Source organism: Schistocerca serialis, chromosome 5 (genome assembly GCF_023864345.2).
Source record: "Schistocerca serialis cubense isolate TAMUIC-IGC-003099 chromosome 5, iqSchSeri2.2, whole genome shotgun sequence".
NCBI lineage: Eukaryota > Metazoa > Arthropoda > Insecta > Orthoptera > Acrididae > Schistocerca > Schistocerca serialis.
The window spans coordinates 416,715,121-416,735,011 of NC_064642.1; the positions used below are offsets into that span (position 1 = coordinate 416,715,121).

Consider the following 19,891-nt stretch of genomic DNA (forward strand, 5'->3'; position numbering starts at 1 on the left):
AAGTTGACTTGGATACCATGACCTTTCTTAACATGAATCATAAAAACGAGTCTTGCCTCTAACAAGGTTGCGTCAAGAGTCTACAAGAGTACTTTTTTCAACTGTTCTTATTTTAATAACAATAGTCAATGACACAATAAGCACAGAGCTGCATATAAACTCCATGGTTCTTCCTTACACATTCACTAAAACATCTATGGATTGCCCAACAGGTACTTGTTGGTGCCGTCCAACTGCCACGTCTACTTTCTTCCCGTGGCTGATTTTAAACCACCACACACAAACATGTGATGCACAGTAGGTAGGATTCTACCATCCCACAATCATATCCAGAGTATCATGTGTTCGAGATGATAGAAGGCTGAGTGGTTCTAGAATTTACACAGAAATTCTTGAATCACTACAGTACCCCAGGGAAGTGTGTTGGATCCCATGCTGTTCATGTTATATATTAACGATTTTGTGGACAATATTAAAAGTAACCTAAGACTTCCCACAGATAATGCAGTCTGAATGCAGCTACAGAAATATTCGGCCAGTGCTTGATAAGATTTCAAATTGGTGCAAAAGTTGGCAGCTTGCTTTAAATGTCCATAAATGTAAAATTGTGCACTTCAAAAAACGAAAAAACACAGTTTCCTCTGAATATATAAATGTGTATTGAGATGCAATGGTTCAAAAATTTTTATGTGAAAACTCTTCAAGCTTAAAACACACTTTATCAACATTCTACATCCTTATTCTCCATGTTTACACATTTATTTCTCAACCTAGACACACTGGCAGTGAACACACTTCTCCCAGCAAGAAACCAGTTTGTTGATACCATCACTGTAGGCTGTTTGACTTTGTTGATGGAGCCACAGCCTCTCCTCTGCTTGCAATGCTTCATCCCTATCAAAGTGAAATCCTCGGAGGTGTTCCTTAGGTTTTCGAAACAGATGAAAATTGGATGGGGCCAAGGAGGGTGGGGTGGGGCAGAGGGGTGGGAGGGGGGGCTGTATAGAAGAAGATGGCTGAAGACAGTGAACCCAAGGCGTCATGCAAATGTTGCAACGCTCATGTGTGGTCTGACATTGCCATGCTGAAGGAAAGGGTGCTCCATCTGTGAACAAAGTTTTCCATGGTTAAAAATGATTACAGCACACCATTACTCATGCAGCAACATAGTTATGTTACACACTGGCGTATTACCTGCACCAATACAAAACTTCAGGGACCACAAGACAAAGAAAGAAAAAGAGATCAGAATCAAAAGTAAATGACATTTTTGTTGTCTTTTATAAATCACCACAAGAAATAATCACATACAGTCAGGTCTGGTTGTGATGTTCTCCTGCTTTATTTCTTCATTGATAGTCCTCGGTGTTGACGTACTGCATTGTTGTACTGGCTGAAAACGGGGAGGGGGAGAGGAAGTTCAACACTGACTACTGTAAATGATGTAGTCAACAGTTGCACAGATGCATTTCACAATTCTTTACTTTCACTGTTCACAACCCCACAATATTACACAGTTATATGGCCAGTTCCCTATTTGTAAATTTTGATAAGCCTCATTAATAGGTTGCAGGCAAACATCAGCACACTGCTACAATAGTTTGCTGTTGAACATCTATGAGCAGTAAATACCTAACCACACAGTTCACAGTTCTTGCCCAATAATAAGGTACATGTGACACTATTTCTCAAATAAATTGAACAAACACTGTCATTGTTTTAATCCATGGCCTATTTGTGTTACACTAATTCCACTGTTAAGTTGATGCATTTTTGCTACTTGAAGCAGTACATAATCCCCCCTCTGAAAATTCACCGTGGACTGTCTGTCTTGGGACCAAAAATCAGGCCTTTATATATCCTCACAATAATAGGCACTGCAACTATACATCATTCATTGTTTAATGTACAAAAATTAAAATTAAAACATAACTCATTTAATTAACTGAAAACATCAAAAAATTCCCTCTTTTTAACAGTTTCTTCTACCTCAAAGGTTGGGTCAAATTATTTGTTTAAATAATAAAATTAACAGATATAGTTGCACAAACAATACTTTTGACAAACCTGGTGATTATATTGGAATTAATTAAGGGCTGGCTTTGCTAATATGTTTTAAAATAGAGCCAAATAAATACTTTAAGAATCCTTGCAGTTCTTCTTCCAAATGTTTATAATTATTACAGAATTTATGTTTGTTTATAAGTCAACAATAGCATTTAAGTCACGAAACAATTACTGATTTCACCCTATAACAAAAGATATTTACTAGGAATGGTCAAAATAAATTAAGAAATTGACTACATAAACAAAACTAAGCACATAATTAGATCTGGTGCCATATTTCTTAAGACTGAGGTGCCAACCTTTCTCTTTTATGAAAATCCAGATTATACACATGGATGTTAATGGAAATTAGGCAAAAATGAAAATAAAATTAATTTAAGGAGGTGGATGGCAAAACAAGAAAGGAAGTAAAGAGATCCCAACTTGCTTTGTCACACAGTGACCTTGGAGGCCAGTAATGTAAGGATGAACCATTTGGTCCAGTGTGACTGATCCATTGTTCAGTAATCCTTTAATTTAAAAATTTCCACACTTCCAGATGTACGGTTTCATGTGTAAACTTTGATGCAACACACACCAGATGGACTCTGGGGGAGCATGTTGAGATGTCAAGCTGCACAGTGAATGGATTTCTGCGGACTCCTTGTGAAACTGGCAGTTGCACTTGGGGATGGCCCGGCAATTTGCCTTTACACAAACAACCTGTTTCTTGGAATTGTTGATGCCATCATCTAATGCTCTGTGGTGCAGAAGGATCCACACCATACCTAGTACAAAAGTCACTCTGAATAGTTATTACCAACCTGCACTGCGCAAAATGCAGAACACAAAACACTTTCTGTTGTGTGGACACCTTTTTTACTAGAACTGAAATGGGCACACAGTGCTGCTACCTAGCAGGAACCATGGAAAACTCAAGAGTTTGCTCTTTCCAACAGTACATTGTTCGTGCACATATCTCAAATAACATAATAGTTATGATTTTTTAAAATCAGATGATTCTTTTTTATACACCCTGTATATCAGAAAGTATAATGGCAAGATTATAGAGGGAACAATTGAGAACATATGAAGCATGAAAAGAATGAAATATACAGTTATGCAGGGTGGACATCATACCACATCAGTCAGGGTGTCACATGCCACTGTTATGATGAACCCAGGAGACCGCACTAAGGGTATTCTCAGAGGTTTTCAAAATTCTACATAGCACACACAAGAAAATGTCCACTCAGAATGATTTTAGTGAGAATGAATGCATTTCTTCAGGAAAGAGAGACAGAGAGAGAGAGAGAGAGAGAGAGAGAGAGAGAGAGAGAGAGAGACAGGAGTTTCAGTCATACCAATTACATACTAGATTTGTAAAGAAATCCTTAGTAAGCATATATAAAATCTTTACACCTTAACCAAGAAGCAGAACAAACTGGCCTTGTAAGTTGTTATAGTGTCACAAACTATCTCCAGGTTGTCGTTTAAGTTACAGAAAGCAACAAAAGAATATCAGTTACCAATATGTAGGGGGTTTATGCACTACCATACAAAAATCTGTGACAGCAGTACTTCAGAGCCAAAGAATATAATCTACCTACAAGATTTTGTTAAAGAATATATACAATGCGGCTGCAGCTTCCATCCCATTCAAAAGAGTGTAAAGTTCAGATTTGATAAAGGAGTTAAGAAAATTGACTCCTTTATATCAAAACCATTTTCTGTAGCCTTGGAAATTTTTTAAACTGGGATGGAGAAGCAATGTACATCAATGATCCTTATCTGCATCAATTTAATTTGCAGATTCCACTGTTTTGTTTGCTTTTGACCCAGAAGTACTTTAGTAAATGAAGAACAGAACAGAGAAAGTATTACTCTAGGACAAAATTAATGTAAACTACGTACACCAACAGGTAAATAGTAAAGATTAATGATTAAATTACTGAAGTTGCACCCTGAATTTGTACCTGCAGGAAAAGCTAAAATGAATGGATCGATTTAAAAAAAATAATGATAAACAGGAGGATAAAAATGAGTTGAACTACAGTCAGTAGTAACATGGAAATAGTTCAGCAACTGAGGGTTGTACAAAAAGCAGTGGAAAAACTAAAATAAAAGACAGAGGTTAAGGATGTGATAGCGACTTATAAAACGGAAATGGGCATATAACAATACAAAAGGATGGCAAATAGACAAATGACGGCCTGTGTTGGATTCCTTGTGATAAGATAAGTATGAAAAGATCACCTACTGAAAAATGGAATGGTGACGTAAAGAAACAGGGAGCACAAACACAGATACAGAAAGCTGAAGCTCACAATGTTACGCAAATACCTGAGAGAGGTCTATATTCAGAAGTTGATGATAAATGACTAATGATGATAACAAAGATCACAATGGCTTTCAGTAAATAAATTCCAGTTGGGTGCTGTGAAAATAGCTATATATAAGTATCTTACTTTGCAGATAGTAAGCACGTTTACAAACGGCCCAAAGATTGTGGTCTCAAAAGTGATAAGAAGCTTTTACAGGAGTATAGAGAATGATGTTTTTCTGCACATCGGTCATAACTAAATAACTACTTTATCTCAGAAGCAAGTGACAAATCGAAAGATATCTGATCCATCAACAAAAATAAAGTTGTACCGGTCAGAAATAATTTAATTGAAACTAGTAGTAAAGGATGAAGCTAGTAAAAATCCCAATCAGATCTGTGAAATATTCAATAAACACATAATTGATTCCAATTGTATAAATTAATTCCTACATCAAACAACTGAATTCAGATTTAAACCTGTGTTCCTTCAAAATGTAGTTAATGTACAGATAAATCAACACAGGTCACATGTTATTTTATTTATTACTAGTTTCACTCACAAAATGTGGGCATCTTCAGATAGTCATGGTGCTGATCACGGCACTTTTAATGTGTTGCCTTCAAGGTAATGAAGACCTAAAGATGGTCATGCTTGATGAGCAAAACTAGTAATAAATTAAATAATACATGACCTGTGGTAGTTTATCTGCACTGTTCTGTCAAAAAATAATGCCCTTACCATAACCTGATAAAACTGAGATGCTGTCCCTGGCATCCCAAGAAGCCAAGGAAGAGGGTCAAGCCACAACAGCAAAGCAGAATTTCAACAAGGACTGCCCACTGATGTAGCAAGTGTTATGGATGCACCATCAAGGCAATTGCTTCACACTGCAACCAGGTTGACTGGCCAGAGGTGCAGAAGTACCGACACAACAGAAATACTGAGTATCTGGGGCACGGATGACACAACTACCTCATGCACAGGCTGAGGTTATGTTATGGACTGAGTGGAAGAAACCAGTACTATAGTAGAATAAGCATGGGCCATGCCTGTATAAGTATTCCAACTATACGAGTCTCGGTCTGCCGGAACCCTGCTACAAGGTGGGACCTACAATGGTCTGCAGTTTTTGAATCTACTAATCTACAAATTCCATGGGTCTACAGATCTTCTCCAGTGGACTTAGACACTACTAGGTGCAGCACTGTGTTCATGCAGTGTCTCCCACTGGGCACTTGACAGGTTGCAACTGGAGGCCCTTTGGTGGTCTCTAGTTCATGATGTGGGTTGAGGGGGAGGGAGGGGGTGGAAAGGGGGGGGGCATGCAGCTGCTAGATTGCTCCCACTTGTGAGGCAAACTACTTGCCATTCACAAGGGCAGTCTCCATCGCTGGGGGGTTCTCCTTCTGCAGGCAACCTACATTTTGGTGATACCCACCCTGGTTGCCTACTCCTGAGGCTGTTAGTGGCCACTGGGTCATGTGAGTGATGCAGCAAATCAGCTCTATGGGGTTGGCGGCCTTGCAGCTCGCTGGTGCCGACACTGCTGCTTCCTGGCTGCAGTCGTGAGCCACATGCTAGTCAGTGGCATTGGTAGAGCACACTGGCTAGCTGTCAGTTGTATCTAGTACTCTAAATCAATACATGTCAAAATCCAATTTGAAGACATGCGTGCTCTACCAATGCCCTGTGAATGCTGTGAGAGAGGAGCAATGCCTCAGCTACTATTGCACTCTGAATAATATATGTTTATATTCTAGATACTGTTTCACTGATGTATAACCAGGTATTAAACAGACATCCACTCACCTCAGCTCTGCGCACCTTTGCGCTGGGGTGCCAATACATTGACCTCCTGACCTAGATCTACAGTTCACCTATGACTATCCTTTGTGCTCCAAGAATACATCTGGGAGTGGGTGGCTGGTGTCACCTGGGCCCATGCAGACTGAATGCACGTGAAATCCACAGAGCAATAGTTCACTAAGTGTGCAGGGCTACCCGGAAAACCACAAGAAGAAATGGGGACCATACAATGCACCATGATCACTCTATGGGGAAACCGTTTGATGACACAGCTATAGCCGTACTTGAAGAGGGGCTTAACTTTGCACCAACACCTGCAACTCTCCCATTTACTGAAATATCTTCAGTAGAACAGGCAACCCGAGGGCTACCAGATGACAAGGCTGAAGAAATCAAGAGGGAAACGTGTCGGATTTCTTTCGAGAGTAACACTGGCCAGAAGCAATATCTCCAGAGTAGAAAGAATAGCACTATGCAACCTCAGAGAAAATACAGAGATAGTCATTCTCCATGCCAACAATGGGAATGCTACTGTCAATCTTGAGAGATGTGACTATGAACAGAAAATGCTGCAATTACTACATGATCCAGCATATCAGAAAATTAAAACAGATCCAACTAAGAAGATACAACAAAGCATCTCCAACTTGCTGAAAAATGGTACACTCAAGGATAAGGACATCAAGAGACTTCACCAATGCTCAGCAGTAGCACCGAGGATCTATGGCTTTCCAAAGACGCACAAAGATGGGATGCACCAATAGTTAGCAACATTGGGGCACCAACATACCCTGTGACACAGCTTCTGGCGGGCCTACTATGACCCCTCATGGGCAAGTATGCGCATCACATCCAGAATTCAACAAACTTCATTGGCTGTATAAAGGAGCTGACTTTACAATAATCTGACATCATCATTGCCAGCTTTGATGTCATGTCACTATTTACATGGGTCCCCCTGGAAGATTGTATCAACTTAATCAGTGAGACATTTGGGGCAGAAGTGGCACTGATTTTCAGGCATGTGTTAACATCGACCTACTTTGTCTTTAATGGCCAGTTCTATGAGCAGACTGATGGAGTGGCCATGGGGAGCCCTCTCTCTCCAGTGATAGCCAACCTATTCATGAAGAGTTTTGAAGAAGTAGCTGAAGTGAAGACTGTATGTTTCTTCTGATATGTGGACAACATTTTGTAATATGGTCTCATGGAAAGGATGAACTATATATCTTTCTACAACATCTAAACTCCATCCATAATAACATACAGTTCACTACGAAAATCCAGAAAGATGGGCAACTACCCTTTCTTGATTTCCTGGTGCAGCACAGGTCAGATGGCTTTGTGGGCCACAGTGTGTACTGCAAGGCCACACACACTGACCTGTATGTAGATGTTTCCCGATGACACCATCTGGCTCAGCTAAACGGAGTGCTTAACACCTTGGTACATAGAGCACACACAATCTTGGATGAACAGGACCTTCAATGGAATTCAAACACCTGGAGACTGTGTTCCACAAGAATAGATATAGCAACCGCCAAATCCAAAGGGTCTTCCTACAACAGAAGCACAGTAAGGACCAAGATGAAGAAGAAATAGAAGATGAGAAAAAGGGCCTGGCATTTCTACCTTTTGCAGGCAACATGCTATCCAAAATAGGGAGACTATTGAGGCAACACAAGATTGACACAGTCTTCCGACAATGGGCTAAGACGCCATTCCTTACTAGGAATGGTGAAAATTGATGTTGGCCTCAAGAAAGTGAGTGTATACAAAATTTTGTGCAGCTGTGGTAAGTCCTATATTGGCCAAACATTTTGTATGATGGAAGCTCGATGCAAAGAACACCAACACTACACCTGCCTAGGTCAACCAAGCCCACCTGCCATAGCAGAACATTGCATAAATACTGGACACACGGTGAATTATGATGAGATAATTTTCAAAGAGGTCAGAGAAATTTGCCTAACAGACAACCTCGTCAACAGGGATATTGGTTATCAACTCAGTAAGGCCTTGGAACCAATACTAAGCTCTATCATGGAGCAAACGTGCAAGTGGACATGAGATCATTCCACCATGTCAGCCAAAGAGATACTGCCCCCCCCCCACACACACACACACTACCACCACCTCCACCACCACCAACAGACACACCATGTACCATCAGCACATGGAATCGCACCTGGACCTGCAAAGGCGTTCGATACAGTTCTGCACTGTCCCCTGATAAACAAAGTAAGAGCCTACGGAGTATCAGACCAGCTGTGTGGCTGGATTGAAGAGTTTTTTAGCAAACAGAACACAGCATGCTGTTATCAATGGAGAGACGTCTATAGACGTTAAGGTAACCTCTGGCGTGCCACGGGGGAGTGTTATGGGACCATTGCTTTTCACAACATATATAAATGACCTAGTAGATAGTGTCGGAAGTTCCATGCGGCTTTTCGCGGATGATGCTGTAGTATACAGAGAAGTTGCAGCATTAGAAAATTGTAGCGAAATGCAGGAAGATCTGCAGTGGATAGGCACTTGGTGCAGGGAGTGGCAACTCACCCTTAACATAGACAAATGTAATGTATTGCAAATACATAGAAAGAAGGATCCTTTATTGTATGATTATGTGATAGCGGAACAAACACTGGTAGCAGTTACTTCTGTAAAATATCTGGGAGTATGCGTGCGGAACTATTTGAAGTGGAATGATCATATAAAATTAATTGTTGGTAAGGCGGGTACCAGGTTGAGGTTCATTGGGAGGGTCCTTAGAAAATGTAGTCCATCAACAAAGGAGGTGGCTTACAAAACACTCGTTTGACCTATACTTGAGTATTGCTCATCAGTGTGGGACCCGTACCAGATTGGGTTGATGGAGGAGATAGAGAAGATCCAAAGAAGAGTGGCGCGTTTCATCACAGGGTTATTTGGTAACCATGATAGCGTTACGGAGATGTTTAGCAAACTCAAGTGGCAGACTCTGCAAAAGAGGCGCTCTGCATCGCGGTGTAGCTTGCTCACCAGGTTTCGAGAGGGTGCGTTTCTGGATGAGGTATCGAATATATTGCTTCCCCCTACTTATACCTCCTGAGGAGATCACGAATGTAAAATTAGAGAGATTCGAGCGCACACAGAGGCTTTCCGGCAGTCGTTCTTCCCGCGAACCATACGCGACTGGAACAGAAAAGGAGGTAATGACAGTGGCACATAAAGTGCCCTCCGCCACACACCGTTGGGTGGCTTGCGGAGTATAAATGTAGATGTAGATAAATACTAGCAGCAGAGAGCAGACAGAGCAATGCACCAGCACCACCTGATCTGTTATCTGCTGAAATATCATGGGCATTCAATGATCATATTCAGCTGGACACCTGAGGACCTTTCAAACAGCATATACGTTGGGAAACTCTCTGATCACATAAGCATGAATTAAATTACACAGGTATTAAAAAGGAGTTGCTAGTGATTTTTTGGAATTTACTTAAGTTCCAGACTTTGCTTTGGGAATTTAAAATAATTATTTACACTAACTATCAAGCATTAGCATTCCTAATACAAAATAGGTTACTGTACAACGATTTAATGATGTGAGTTCTGTTACTGCAGGAAATTCAGATAGAAATCAATTATATAAAAGTTTCTCAGAATCAAGATCTGGATGTGTTGACAAGATAACCTTTAGGTATGAATGAAACAAAACAGACTGAGGAACCAACTGTTGTCTTTGCAATAAATTTATTGGAGTTAAGTGATAATAATAATGAAATGCAAAATTTAGCTTTAAGGATACAGCAGACACATTAGCAGATGAATATTTTAGTTCTAAGTCTGAGCAGTGCGAACAAGCATTGTTGCTATCAGAGCAAATGATGTTAAGGATGATAATGGATGGTACATTATTCTGGAAATGAAATGCTATGGCATCAAACTGCAAATTATGCTCACCACAAACTGTTGAAGAGGATACGGTCATTTTAAAGTCCTTAAGTGTGTAAGACACATGTGGTCAAATATTATTTTTTCAAAAGCTTAAGTTGCCAAAATAATAAAACTGCTTTGATAATGTGATGTATGTGGTAAGATTAAAGATGATAACAGTCATTTACAATATAATCTACATACAATAATATCAAAAGGATGACATGATTTGACTGCTGCTGATTTTTTTGCATGTTTAGCTACTGTTCAAGAAGGGGTAACTTAAATCTTTGTACTAATAGAATGTTGGTTAAAATATATAAAACTTTATCCTATTAAAAACCAACTTAGATACAGTAATAAGAGATTATTTTAAAGAGGCAAGCAAGCCTCGTCGTCTACTCGTGGATAATGGACCACAGTTGAACAGTAATAATTTTAAAGTGTTTTTAGTATGAGGAGGAGTGAGACACGTAGCCTTTCAAAATATATTATTATTTACAGAATATTCTGTGATTATGCAATGCTGTAATTAGTTAAGTATGTTGAGCTGCATGACAGCTTTTGTATAAGTGGTGAGATCTATAGTGTAACATGGGATTCCTTGGAATAATATGTTCCAATCTTATACACTTAGAGTGACGATAGATATTCATGAGAGCTGAAAATGTAGTTTAGGTAGTTTTGAAAGGAAAAAGTCCCACTGGGAGTGCTCTCATATTATGCCTGTGCAGATAAAGTGTAAGTCACTTCAGCTTCAGACATTGGCAAGGTGCTACATGAAATAAACCTCCCATCTGCTGTGGCGGAAGTCATGTTCTTTGGACCTCACAGGTTGGCAGAGCCTTGGAAGTCAAGGAACAGAGAGATATGCTCAATATAAATGAGCAGAACCAATGAAATAATATCTTGAGAACTTCACTTACTTGCTATCAGTTGCTAATGTCATAGAAAGATATGTGCCTGTTTCATACAGTCTGTCATGACTTACAAGATCTGTTTACCCATCATTGTAACTGAATCTACATATCAAAATCAGTGGGTACAAAACACAGAATACTTACCAATAACGTGTTTACATCACTTAGTAGCTTGGACAGATTACAGCTCTTGTCCAGCACCTGTACATTGCAACATCATGAAGAAGTTCATGAGAAAAGTCATGTTGCCCTGCATAGCAGAACCACGCAGTTAATAAATGCCAAGAATGATGACCAGAAATTACTTATGGGTAAACTGACATTCACATTTTGTGGCTGGCAGATAGTGCTTGAAGAGCACAACAACACGAGATAACACCATGAAACACTTCAATGGCAATGAAAATTTACATCAAAACTGGGATCAAATCTAAAGAATCATGCATATCACAACAGCACTATTTTACTGAAATATTAAAATATCAGAGAACTTATGACTGAAGAGTAGTCATAAATAAAATTGTACCTATTGATGAACTGATGCAATTATTGATGTGTAGTGCACATAAATTATTATAAATCCTACGGTATAAACTGATATTTCTTTTTTTTCTAGCATACATACTATTTAGCCACTAAAACTTAAAAAAGTGACAAATATATCAAGATAACCTTTAACGTTTGTCAGAGATACAATTCATAAATTTGTCTTCAAATTGGAATTGTGACATGTATTCATTTAGAGTACTAGATACAACTGACAGCTAACCATTTGCTTGCATAAAAACAGAAAGTTCATTTCATTAAGAAATATTGATGGCCACTATTCCTGTTAGATTTTTATGCCTTCCTGAGGAATAAATCTGGATGTGGGATCATATGTAGTTCTGGTAGCATTTCCAAGAACAAGTGGCTGGCAGCAACCAAGTCTTGAAAGCTCCTTCGAGAATTGGACTCTGGCTTTCTTATAGCAACCACACTGAAATATGATGTAATTTACATCACTAATTGAGATGTAATCTCACAATGGATGATATTATCTTCCTTCAATGTTTGGACTGTACAAGCCGTGGCTGTCTTGGTATGACAGGCTTCAGACTTCTACATCTACATCTATATGGATATTCTGCAAAATCACATGACAGTTCCTGGCAGAGGATTCATTGACTAACCCTCACAATAATTCTCTATTATTCCACTTTTGAACAGCATGGAAAAAACAAACATCTCTATCTTTCTGTGTGAGCTCTGATTTCCCTTATTTTAGTATGACGATAGTTTCTCCCTACGTAGGTTGGCATCAACAAAATATCTTTTGCATTTGGAGGAGAAAGTTTGTAATTGAAATTTCATGAGAAGATCCAACTGCAATAAGAAATGCCTTTGTTTTAATGAGGTCTACCCCAAATCACTTATCATGTCCATGACGCTCTCCCTCCTCCCCTTCCTCGATAATACAAAATGTGCTGCTCTCCTTTGAACTTTCTCGATATACTCCATTAATCCTATCTGGTAAGGATACCACACCATGCAGTAGTACTCTAAGAGAAGATGAACAATCATAGTACAGGCAGTCTCTTTAGTAGATCTTTTGTATCTCCTAAGTGGTCTGCCAATAAGATGCAGTCTTTGGTTTGCCTTTCCCGCAACATTTTCTGTGTGTTCTTCCCAAATTAAGTTGTTTGCAATTATAATTCCTAGGTGTTTAGTTAAATTTGCCACCTTTAGACGTGACTGATTTATTGTGTAATCAAAATTTAATGGATTCCTTTTAGCACTCATGTGGATAACCTCACACTTTTCATTGTTTATGGTCAACTGCCAATTTTCACACCATACAGATATCTTTTCCAAATCTTTTTGCAATTTGTTTTGATCTTCTGATGATTTTACTACATGATAAATGACATCATCATCTCCAAAAAAAACCTAGGATGGCTGCTCAGATAATCTCCTGAATTGTTTAGATAGATAAGGAACAGCAGAGGGCCTATAGCACTACCTTGGGGAATGCCAGAAATCATCTCTATTTTACTTGGTGACTTTCTGCCAGTTACCACAAATTGTGATGTTGCATAACTTTTACACTTTCTTTTTTGACTTTTGATCCATTCTTCCTGCCATGAATGAATTGCTTGTCATTTTATTTTCAGGAGCTAGTCTAAGTGTCTTAAGTGTGGGAGTTTTATGTTGACAGGTTCCAATTCCTGTAGTTAATACATTTCAGAATGCTTATTATTACTGCTTTGGCAATTTTTAGGGAGCTTGCACATTGTACTGCATGCAGAACTACAAATGTTTCAGCAAGACATATGGAAGCATCGCCTGGTAGTTGAAACTTCCTTTCTTCCACAGTTTGTGAACCAAAGAAGGTGCATCTTGTATGAGGGTTTGTATCTATTTTTGAGCCATCCATTTGCATTTGAGTAAATCCTGCCCACTTCTCTACTGGGTATGATGTAACTGATCACTGGCCATATCCTCTTCTGTTGCTGGAACAATTAACATGTTACAGGAAAGTATTGAGAAGATGATAAGAGCAACAGTACTGTAAAATGGGGTGAATAGAAACAGCAGGGTCAATAGAAACAAAATTCCATGTACACAATTGCTTTGAGTACTATAAGGTTGTACCGGAAATTAATTTTTACTATTATTGTCTTTGGGTTGGCAACACTTCGTACTAACACAGAAGTTATGTTTTGTTGGGTTGGCAGCATTGTAGGATGATCTTTATTCTTTTGTCTGTGTCAATAGTTTTTAAGTTGTTTTCCTACCTACTTTGAACTTCTCTGGTAAGTAAACATGTATTCTACATATGACAGTTAATGGCATTGTAACTACTAGGTATAACATCTATATAAAACAGTACGGGCCGGTTTTTGTTTCACTTTCAATGAAACCAGGTCTGTGAATTTTTCAGTTTTTTAGGTTATGTTTATAAACTTTGCGGTGTGAATAGAAACATATGAATTCTGGTGTTCTATACACCAAAAATTAACAAAATCTAAAAAAAATCTATTCGTATTCCATATTAATACTATCTAATTCTCTAGTTATGTTACATGCACAACTAACATATCTTCCTTGTTTCAGAGTTGCTTTTCAAATATGCCATGGAAATACAAACCCATCATAGGAGGTGGTTACAAAAAACACAGACCTAATCGTATAAACAATGCCCTCTCTGACATCAAATTGGGGGTTAGCTTATGGAAAGCAGTTGAAAAACATGGGATTCATTTTAACATACTATACAGACACCTAAAAAGAGGCGGCAACATTAAACCTCAGGGTGGACAAACTGCCTTATCTTTTGAAGAAGAGAAGCTGTTTTCGGACGGATTGAAAATATGCAGCCAATGGGAATGTCCTATTGTCTTCACAACCTTAAGAGTTCTAGTAAAGGATTCTCTGGACAGTGAGGGAAGGAAGTGAGAAGGTTTATGAATAATCTCCCTGGTCGTGATATTGTGGAGTCATTTATGAGGTGACACAAAGATCAATTAGCACTGTGAGTGTGCCAAAACATAAAATGCTCCAGAGCTGGCGTTACACCAGAAACTATCAACAGTTACTTCAATGAACTGTCAAAAGAATTGGAAAATGTGCTGCTGTTTAATATAATAAACTATGATGAGACAGACCTTACAGATGATCCAGGTAGTCACAGGGAGGAGAACTAAATATCCCAAAAGGGTCATGAACTCCTCAAAGGCTTCAATCTCCATTATGTTTGCAGCTGCTGCAGATGGAACTATACTGTCCCCTTATGTTGTGTATAAGGCTTTGTATTTGTATCGAAGCTGGACTGAAGGTGGGCCAAAATATGCAAGATACAATTGGACAAAATCTGGCTGGTTCGATTCATTCTGCTTCAACAATTGGGTTCTTACAGTTGCTGTCCCATACCTGAAAAAGCTGAAAGGTAAGAAATTTCTCATTGGAGACAATTTATCTTTGCATCTGTCCATAGAATCAGTTAAGTTGTGTCAGGACAATGGCATAAGATTTATATTCCTACCAGCAAATTCAACACACCTGACACAACCACTGGATGTAGCATTTTTTTGGCCTCTTAAAACCATTTGGCGCCAAATATTAGAAGAATGGAAGAAAGGTCCATGAAGAAATTAGGCTATGGTTCCTAAGGATAAATTTCCTCCACTTTTGAAAAACTTGTGTGACTCCTTGAAGGAAAAAATGTTACTGCAGGTGTTAGGAAGTGTGGGATTGTGCCTCTAGACTGTAATAAAGTGTTGTTAATGCTCCCACGTACTGGTACTGGTAGACCAGTAAATGAAAACCAGGATAAGAAAAATCTTGAAGAATCCACTAATGCTGTTGACAACAGTTTCAAAGAACTCTTCCAGAGTCTTAGACAAGACCAGACTCCTAAACAAAGGAGAAAAAGGACAAAAGTTAATGTCCAACCTGGCAGAAGTGCTAGTGTTGATGACTTTGAGACATGGATGGGGAAGATGTAACCCCAAATTCAACACTTTACAGTGATCCGAGCCCTTGTACATCCAAACAAGCCAAGACAACAACAAAAATACCAAGAAAAAAAGAAAACATCTTGATTCATCATCAGAGGGTGAAGATGCATACTCAGTGCAGGACAGTGATGAAGATTTGATTTTGCCCTCTTCAGATTTTTCAGATCGAGATGAAAATACTGGTCTCTACATAAGCCAAAGTGAGCATATGGTGGTCAAAGTATATAGTAAAACATCATCTTTTTGATGTTGTTTTTGCAAAGATAATTACCTTATTGACAATGGTTTTGTTGGAACATTTTTAAAGAGAGTTCCTCAAAACAAAAAGTTCACAATTCACTGATGAAGAATTTTTTGTCTCAAGAAACAATGTCGTCCTAAAATTGGCATTGCCGGTTCTCAGTTCAAGTGCTCGTTTCAAAGACATGCTATATTTTGAGAATGATCTGTCTGATTTAACAATTTATTAACAATACAGTACCAGACTCATGGTAAACAGCTGTATTCTGTTTGTTCACCTTAAGTTTGAATAGATTAGCCATGTGACACAAACATATTTGTATATTTTACTTACTTTAAAAATAAATAAACCATTATCTTTTGAAATAAATGTTTATCTGTTTATTTTATAATGGAAAAAATATAATTCATAGCTTTTATCAACCTCTCTTTGCTTTTAAAAGAAATGAAAATAGTTTTATAACACTGTTTCTATTCATTCTTATCTGCGGGGTGATTGGAAACACCACGATTAAATTTATTTAACTTATTGAAAGAAAATAATTTGATAATAATATCATAAGCTGATAAGAGCAATACAGATGCATATTTTGGGTAGTATTTTTTTTTTTTTTTTTTTGTTTAAACTTGAGAAACAATAAATAAATTTTTCAAACAAAGTTCAAATTTGTTGCTATTCACCCTATTTTACAGTAGTTATACAGCAACATTGTTAGTACCACTTGTAGAGAAGGAGCTGTGATCTAGTCAGATTTCTATTATTTGCGATTTGAGGCAGTGCATCAGATTTCCTAATCAGTGAATGGGTAGTATCTGCTATTCTTTGTAAAATATAATGATAACATAGTATTGTATGTATAAGGCATCTTAATTGCTTCCAAGAGAAAGTTGTTGGTGAGGAAGGAAAGCATAGCTCTGAGGCAGATGCCTACGAATTTTTTGTGTAGTCTGTCCAGCAGTACTAGAACTTTTTAGCAGCATTGTGATAGATAAACAAAACCGTATCAACGTACAGTATAAAGTAAGCAAAATGTTGGGGAGAGCCCTCCTATCACACTCTTCTCACCGAGCTGGTGAGGTTCATCGCTTTTTCACCCACACAGATGACAGTTTGTATACGAGATCTCCAATTTATTCTGGAATGAAAACGAATGCCAAAAATCTAGCCTTGGATTTTATTCATATTTCATGAGTGGGGAAGTCTTACAGCCAAACAGTCTGGTATAGCTCATTTTGTGAACAGGAAAAATTACAGATTTTTTTTGGAGAGATCTGCCCGAGATCTGCCTGGGTACACACACACACACACACACACACACACACACACACACACACAAAGACATAGGGAAAAACCAAACATACATTAATTTTCAAAGAAAACTTAGTCCTAGAGTGTATACTGTACATAATTATACAGTTGTATCACTCACTATGAAACATGTCCCTAATTTTTATCTGTCCCAATGACGATTACACGATGGTGGCATGCTTTATGACACAGCTGCTTTACAAGCATTACATCAGTACTACATGTATCTGGTTGTTGCATAATGTACTCCAGGAAGACCTTGGCAGCTTCAACACCATTAGTGTGAGAAATCTTTATGCTCTCTCCTCCTGTGTCCTCTTCTTCATCACTTCCATAATTATTTTCTTGCACACTTTTGATTATTTCTTCATCTGTTAAAAGTTTGGTGCTTGTCACAGTTTTCCTCATTCAGCCTCTTAGTAACATCTTCATCATCAACTTCTTCTCCTCCTGGAAGGTTGTGGAACACGTCACTGTACAAAGTATTTGATAAATCCGAATTGGCTGGCTCATTGCTATCACTCACTACTGGATCCAACTCAGCATCAATTGATGGCCAGCTCTTCATTGTGATAGTGCTCTCCACTTTATCCCATAGTTCGCTTTCAGCGTAGTCTCGATAGAGTTGTTTTCACTTTTGTTCAGCAAAGGAGACGAGAAGTGAATGTCAATAATGACATTTAATTTATTCCAAAAATCACTGGTCCATGGGCTGAATTAGGGCTGTCACCTTGGGTTGGAGAGAGTGCTTGAATACCATAGGACTTTAGAGAAAGATCTGAAGGATGACTGGGAGCATTGCCAATTAGAAGAATAGCTTTCAGTGGAAGCTTTCTCTTCTTTAGCTCTTTTCTCACTGCTGGTACAAACGTTTCATGTAACCACCGAAAGAATATTTGTCTGTCCATTCACGCTTTCTTCTGAGCGCAATACTGCACTGGTAGACTATTTGTCTGTGTGTTTAAAACAACGTGTATGTTGGGATTTTCAAATCAACGTAAGTGGTAGGTAATGATTTCCATTTGCATTAGAACACGCCACACTGTTTTTGCTTCTTGTAACCACGAGCTTCCTTCTCGTTCTTGGCAGCTAACGTTTTTGAAGGAATTCGTTAGCTCAGTGACTTTCCCCGATGACTGTCAGCTGCCGAATGCTATGTCGTTTTTTCCAGTTTGATAGCCAACCTTCGCTTGCAGCCAACAAGTTACTACCGCCAAGTTGTTTGCTAAATGCAGCTGCTTTTTCCTTTAAAATCGGGCCACTGACTGGAATTCCTTTACTGCGTTGTTGTATGAACCATCTATAAACAGCTACGTCCAGTTCTTCATTCTTATTCTTTCACATAACCTTTCGTTTTCCAAACTCACTATCCATTTGTGTTGAGTACTGTCGAATAACATGTTCTTACTTTTTGATGTTATTTATAGTTGCTCGTCCAACATTGAACTCAGCTGCAATGGCTTTCTGCGAAGAACCTCGATATAACTTATCTAAAATTTCGAGTCTCTGCTTGAGAACCATGCGAGGTGGCGCAGTGGTTAGCACACTGGATTCGCATCCGGGAGGACGACGGTTTAATCCCGCGTCCGGGCATCCTGGTTAAGGTTTTCCGTGATTTCCCTAAATCGCTCCAGACAAATGCCGGGCACGGTCGAGTTCCTTCCTCGTCCTTCCCTAATCCGATGAGATCGATGACCTCGCTGTTTGGTCTCTTCCCCTAAACAATCCAGTCCAATTTGCTTGAGATCTAGCGTAACGTGTTTCCTTTTAGAAGACATGATTCCGAACTGTTAAGAAAGCTACAATTTGAAATACAGTATATGAAGAACTGTTTAACTAAGCATTGTTGTGCACGATAATTCATTGTGTTCGTGTTTTGTGATGTGCGCCGTGTTATTGAGGGGGCGGATTACTGAGGACCAGATTAGCGACAACCTAGTGTAATTCCGTAATTCTTAAGTGAACTCCACTTAGTCAAAGATTGCGAGTAAAATGAATTTCACATTTAGTTTTACCATGCTACGAAACGCTTTTACACAATACCGTAATAGACAGACTAGTTAGCCCATTTATAGCTTGTGAAATGTTCTGTTGTCTATTTTCGCTCCATTCAAGTATTTACTTTTTTATGTTTGGTGTAGTCATTACCTCAAATTTTTGTATTATCTTTTTCACTTACATCTACACAATAATAAGAACTCTCTTGTTAAAAACAAGTACAATAATATTGCTTGATATAAGACATAATTGTGAAATTAACTGTCTGGAAGCTTAAAAAGGGTAGGGTCAATATCTCTGTGTGTGTTGACGGCGTGTACCACTGAACAACAGACACGTAGCTTTGGAAGTGTCAAGTTGGACGGTGTATCAGTGCGTAAGTTTGTTGAGTTCTAATAAATTACTTAGAGATAGTGTGTTCAACCGTGTACTTTTGCGACATGTGCACAAAATTAACTCATGAAACGTTGTTTAAAGAGTGTATTCATGTATTGACGTAAAGAGAGCTAAAAAATTGTTAATCTCTTATTAGCTATATTTTGTGCGTGTAATTATTTTGTCATGCTATTTTTACCTGCAAATTTGTTTATAGCACCGTGTGCAGAACTAATACACGAAGTCCAAAAGAACTGAACTGAAGCTTTGTCTCCGTCGCAATCTCACCGACATAATGTCGAAGAAAGTGCTCAGATTGTTTATATTTGTCTCTTTCGAAAATGCCGCATGAATAGTGTGAATATGCGATACAGGTGATGTCCGTTAATTAAAAAAACATACCGGTGTACGAGCGAATTTGCAAAAATGAAAGAAAATAGTTTGGGGGGACGA

At 38.6% G+C, this 19,891-nt stretch overlaps 1 protein-coding gene and 1 long non-coding RNA gene across 3 annotated transcripts in view; one reads left to right on the forward strand and one right to left on the reverse strand.

Moving 5' to 3' along the window:
* Positions 1 to 1,026: 1,026 nt before the first annotated feature.
* LOC126480966 (uncharacterized) lies at positions 1,027 to 19,679 on the reverse strand. The gene is made up of 3 exons (XR_007587490.1): positions 19,638 to 19,679; positions 11,162 to 11,267; positions 1,027 to 1,105 (listed from the first exon to the last, which is right to left on the reverse strand). It is a non-coding gene; the product is annotated as an uncharacterized LOC126480966 (long non-coding RNA).
* The window catches only part of LOC126480964 (leucine-rich repeat-containing protein 59), a 73,369-nt gene continuing 72,762 nt past the window's right edge, over positions 19,285 to 19,891 (forward strand). Inside the window, exon 1 of one of the 2 annotated variants that reach the window (XM_050104392.1) lies at positions 19,285 to 19,439. The gene's annotated coding sequence lies outside the window, so the exon portion shown is untranslated. Of the gene's footprint in view, positions 19,440 to 19,658; positions 19,813 to 19,891 lie in introns of those variants that run through there. The other variant, XM_050104393.1, reaches the window with a different exon arrangement.